The following is a 5,926-nucleotide window of genomic DNA, read 5'->3' as shown; positions in this document are numbered from 1 at the left end:
GGCAGTACTGTTTGGATAAACACTGAATGTCTTAAGACAGAGGGCTCTGCAAAGACTAGGAGAGTTTTTGTCTTTTGATGTAGGTTTTTAAGAAAAGTCTGTCAAATTACAGCTGACCACAGAGTGGAGGAGATAGAATTCAGTTATGATACCTGTTGTGATGGGAGCGGCGGGCTGCTTCCCGCCACCCGGCTAGCTTTACCCAAAATAATTACACGGAAACTGTATTCTTTTAAACACTGCCTGGCCCATTAGTTTCAGCCTCTTATTGGCTAATTCTCACATCTTGATTTAACCCATATTTAGTAATCTGTGTAGCACCATGAGGTGGTGGCTTACCAGGAAAGCTCTTAATCTGCGTCTGTCTGGGGTCGGAGAATCATGGTGACTGCCTCACTTCACTTCTTCCCAGCATTCTGTTCTGTTTACTCCGCCTACCTAATTTTCTGTCCTATTAAGGGGCCAAGGCAGTTTCTTTATTAACCAATGAAAGTAACACATGGACAGATGACCCTCCTCATCAGATACCCAATAAATAGAGTCTACCAAAAGAGAGAGAGAATAAATGAATGAAAAACCAAAAATAACAATCCCTAAGGGGACACTGCACCAAACATGCCCCTTCCTTTCAGGCCTCCCTCTCTGACCCTGTGGCCACCATGATGTTGATGCCTAAGAAGAATCAGATTGCCATCTATGAACTCCTTTTCTAAGAAGGAGTGGTGGTTGACAAGAAAAATGTCCATATGCCCAAACTCCTTAAGCTGGCAGACAAGAATGTGCCCAACCTTCATATAATGAAGGCCATACAAACTCTAAAGCATAAAGGCTACACGAAGGAACAGTTTGCCTGGAGACGTTTCTATTGGTACCTTATGAACAATGGCATCCAATATCTCCATTACTACCTCCACATACCTCGGACATAGTGTCTGTCACCGTGTACCATAGCCTTCCTGAAACTGGCAGGCCTCAGTCCAAAGGTCCAGAGGGTGAACAACAGGCAAGGTTCACAAGAGGGGAGGCAGACAGAGACGCCTACAGAAGAAGTGCTATATGACCTGATTCTGACAAGAAAGCTGAGGCTGGGCTGGCTCAGCAACTGAATTCCAGTTTATAAACTGCTTTGGTCATGGACATGGTCTGCCATCTCAGTGGAGTTGGAGATTGTATTGTGCTGAATAAATTTTAAAGGAAAAAAAAAAAAACAAGCAGAAGCCCTAGGGAATCCAAAGAACTGAATTCCCAGATACATTATATACTAAGCTTCCTAATGTTGCAACCCTTTAATACCATCCCTAATTTGTGGTGACTCCCAACCATAAAATTATTTTCATTGCTACTCCATAACTGTAATTTTGATACTATCATGAATCGAAATGTAAATACCTCCGAGGTAGGATATCTGATATGTAACTCCAAAGGGGTTGCAAATCACAGGTTGAGAACCACTATACTACATATGTTCAACAATAACAAAAATTTTGAGCCATGTAAATGAACACAAAAGTATATATTAATTCACAGTAAAAATATAAACTATCTCTAAGAAAGGGCAGTTGCTAAAATTATTAGAAGACTTGTAATCATCTGTCCTTATAAGTTAAATAAAAAAAACTAGTAGAAATCTAGAACAACAAAAAAAAAAGCCAGGCAGTGGTGGTGCACACCTTAATCCCAGCCCTTGGGAGACAGATGCAGGCGGATCTCAGTGAATTTGAGGCCAGCCTGCTGTACAAAGTGAGTACCAAAACTATTACACAGAGAAATCCTACCTTTAAAAACAAACAAACAAACAAAAAACCAAAAAACAAAACAAAATAAAACCACTAAAAGAAACAATGGGAATGGAAATTAAGAGAGACAGTAGACAGACACAGAGAGACAAAGATTCTAGAGTTGAAAAATACAGTAACTAAAATAAAAAGGAACTATAGCCCTTTGAAAAGATTATCTAAACTGTCAGGCCTTTGGCTAAATGATCATATGAAAACAGGGGCAAGACTCAGGTTACTAGAAACTAGAAACCAGAAGCAGGCACACTGACCTTATTTGGGGGAGGGGTAAGCACTACTACTATGGTTAGTATAATTGTATATCAACAATTAGATAATGAAATGAAAAAGCTACCCCAAACAAACAAACAAAAATAATAAAAATAAAAAGTACTTGAACATACATACAAACAACAAAGTAAGACTAAACTGGTAATCAACAACTTCCCAATAGAGGATGAAAAGATGGCTCAGCAGTTAACACATTTCATACAGCTCACAAGTTTTCTTATGTTTCACACGCTGTCTGTTACTAACCTTAGATGTGAACATTTTGTATTGGCCACACTGAATGAAGCAATCTCATTGGTGGAAACTGCAGGCTAATCTGCAAAAAAACTATATAATTGCACAAACCCATAAAGCATTCCAGTTACACTGTATTTTGGTTATTCAAATAGTCTTCAGTCTTCAAGTTCCTGGAACTTTTAGAAATGCCCTCTCTCAGAAAAAGGAGGGGAATCAATGAAAGAGATACACTTCCATATTTAATGGTAATTTCTCAGCTGTTCCTAGTGGGATCAAGGATGCGGATGACTATCTGGACAAGTCCTGGGCTGACTGCCGACTCTACTGACAGTGAAATGATTAGACCTGTAAGGCAGCGCACAGTGGTGGTAGTTTCAAGTGATTCTGACACTGACGAAGCTACTGATAATTGCTGGTGTGAAGTTGACACGCCATCATGCTTACAAACGTTTGAAGGTCATTCTCGGATCATTACATTTCCGTCTCAGAGTGACTCTGTACCTCTGTGACCAGTCTTTTTTTTTTGGTGATGAATTGTGCAAATAGGTACCCAACTATCACAGTCAAACTGCAAAAAAAAAAAAACACAAAACACCATCTAGAAAACTAAAGCAGTCTCCGGTTACACAGAAGGGCATCAAGAAATTCCTTGGCCTAATTATTCTGATAGAATAATTAGACAAGAAAACAAGAAAAGAATGCCTGAAAGACTATTGGTCAACAGATCCTTTGATATTTACCCTATATTTCCAGACAATAAGTCGTTATAGATTTTTGAGCAAATATGGACTTCTGGCATTTCTATAATGCCAAAATAGACAGTCACTCGAGAAGACTTTTCAACATCCAACCTGTACTGATTTCCTGCATAAATTTCGAACAATACACAAGTCAAAGTAACTGTTGTCTTTGGACGAGGGAATGATTCTATAGACAGGACATTTAAAATTCCACATGTACAACCCAGAGAAAATAACAATATACTGTTTACTTGTTCAGATGGTGTGCAAACGTCTGCAATATGGAGATATGCACTGCTGAAGGAAAGAGATTGCAAGAAACTGTTCTTTCAGTCCTTGGACCCTATCTTGGCTCAAGGCACCATATTAACCAGGATAAGTACCACAATGCTACATCTACAGCTGAATCGCTGCTACAGAGAAAAGTAGAGTCTGTTTTGGGTCAGGGAAAGTTTGTGCCAAATTTGAAAATGAAAATACCAAGAATGAAGAAAGGTGACATAGTATTTTCCAGAAAAGGTGATATTCTTCTCCTATCATGGAAAGACAAGCACACTGTCCAATGATATCAATGATCCATACTTCTGTCTCAACAACAGGTAAAACAATAGAAAAACGGAGGAGAATGTGGTAAAAACCTACCTGCATCAAGGAATACACAGCCCACATGAAAGGAAGGAGCTGACGGTGAGGGCCAATTCCTTTTGTGTTGTTCCATTCTAAGAAAAATGATGAAATGGACAAAAAAGTAGTGCTGTACCTTATGAACTGTGGACTTTTTAATTCATTTGAGTGTACAACATCCTCAATCCACAAGCACAAATGAAGCATAAACAACAGTTTCTGCTATCAGTGGTGAGAGACTGGGTAACAGATGACAATAAAAGGCTCTCTGGAACCAGAGACAAATATCCCCAGACCTTCTCCTGGGTGTGCAGGGAGAGCTCCTCATAAAAATCTACCCAAAAGAGCTCCTCATAAAAATCTACCCAAAAGAGTTGTCAGGTGATGAGAAGCAGCCATGAACCTATATGTATTAAGCAAGTAGAAAGAAAAAAAAAATTCTTCCAGAACCTACAGAGTTTAGTTTCTGCTGCCCATGGTAAAGGGGGCGAATCTAAATACTTACGTAAATTTTGTTTGGTGCCTCTTCATAGAGGAAAATGTTTTACACAGTACCACGCATTAAAAAGTACTGGGAACTTAAATTGTTAAATTAGTTGTTTGTTTTTGTAAATAAAAATGTTTTAATTATTGAAAAACAAACCTAAAGTGATCTGTAATTATGATGAGTCAAATAATGTGCAGCTTGCCCAAAAAATGTGCAGTTCCTGGTGTATGTCTTAGAGATTTCTATGCAGTACTAAATGTGTTTAAGGACACTTGCTGTTCTTGCAGAGGGTGGGAGTTCAGTTCCCAGAACCCCTGTGGGTAGCTCATAACTACCTGTAGCTCCAGCTTTAGGAGATCTAAAAGCACCTGCACATGCACACGTGCGCGCGCACACACACACACACACACAAATAAAATTTTAAAAAGAAACTTTCCAATGAAGAGCAGACTAGGAGAGATTCCTTCACTGATGAGTCTAGCGTAAATTTAAAAAATTAACATCAATTTGTCTCGAAACAGAAGAAACGTGATTGTTTCCCAACAAAAAGAGCTCAGTTAAGTGAATATCGATAATTCTTGAGGCCAGTACTACCCTGTTACCTAGCCAAAAAAAAAAAGTATGAGAAAAATAATCCATACACCAATATCCCTTATGACTATAAACATAAAAATCCTCAGCAAAAATACTTGTACACCAAATATTGCAACATATGAAAGATTACAAACCATAACTAAGGAGGACTTTAATCTCAGGAATGTATGGTGGCTTAACATTTTTTAAATGTCACACTATGTTAATTGAATGAGAAAACTGACCATCTTAGTTGATGTAAAGGAAAATGCATTTTATAAAATCCAGTATGCTTTCATGATTAAAACACTCAAAACGATACAGAAGGAAACTTTACCATTAGAAGGAACACTTAGGTGCCCAGTGGTGGTAGTGCACACCTTTAATCCCAGTATTCAGGAGATAGAGGCGGATGGATCTCTGTGAGCTCGAGACCAGCCTGTTCTACAAAGCCAGTTCTAGAATAGCCAGAGATACTTAGAGAAACCCTGTTGCAAACACACACACACAGAGGGTGTGAGAGAAAGCAAGCAAGAAACAAAGGAGGAAAAAAGGCAGGCAGGGAGGAAAGAGGGGAAGGAGGGAGAGAGGGGAAGAGGGAGGGAGGGAAGGAGGAGAAGAGAGGGAAAGGGAGAGGGAAAAAGAAAGGGAAAGGGAGAGGGAGAGAGAAAGAAAGAGGGAGAGAGAAGAGAGGGAGGGAGAAAAGGACACTTAGGAACATAGTCAAAATGTTCCTAATAAACATGAGTTCATTTGCTTTTTCCAGGACTGTATCATCAGTTTTCCAAATTAAATCCATAGTCTCAATGGGATATCAGTTAAATTCAGAAAGAATTTTTAAACTCACAGAGAAGACAAAAGCATAGAGTCAATGGGTGAGGGGGGTTGGATTTCACACAACATATAAGAGGAAAATATAAAAAATATATAAATTGTAAAAAGATTTTCAGAAGAAATAGAACATTCTGGGGACCTTGGTATATAGCTTATGTAAGATGGGGAGAAAAAAAACCCAGCAGGTATGATTATACTACAATTAAAATTTTCTGAACAAAAGACTCCTGAAAAATAGAGGCAGTTCACTGGAAGACTCCCATATAAAATCAAAGACTTCAATCCACAACTAGTCAGAAGAGGTAAATAAGGCCACTACAATTCATTAAGAAGACAACATTTGTATGGGGCTAGAGAGATGGCTC

At 38.8% G+C, this 5,926-nt stretch overlaps 1 pseudogene; it reads left to right on the top strand.

Annotated features, from left to right (window-relative positions):
• Positions 1-662: 662 nt before the first annotated feature.
• LOC121676944 lies at positions 663-2,812 on the top strand (annotated as a pseudogene).
• Positions 2,813-5,926: the final 3,114 nt, after the last annotated feature.

The sequence above is a fragment of the Arvicola amphibius genome, chromosome 12, assembly GCF_903992535.2.
Source record: "Arvicola amphibius chromosome 12, mArvAmp1.2, whole genome shotgun sequence".
Taxonomy (NCBI): domain Eukaryota; kingdom Metazoa; phylum Chordata; class Mammalia; order Rodentia; family Cricetidae; genus Arvicola; species Arvicola amphibius.
The sequence above is the reverse complement of the archived record's forward strand: the minus strand, read 5'-3'. Positions and strand labels throughout refer to the sequence as shown.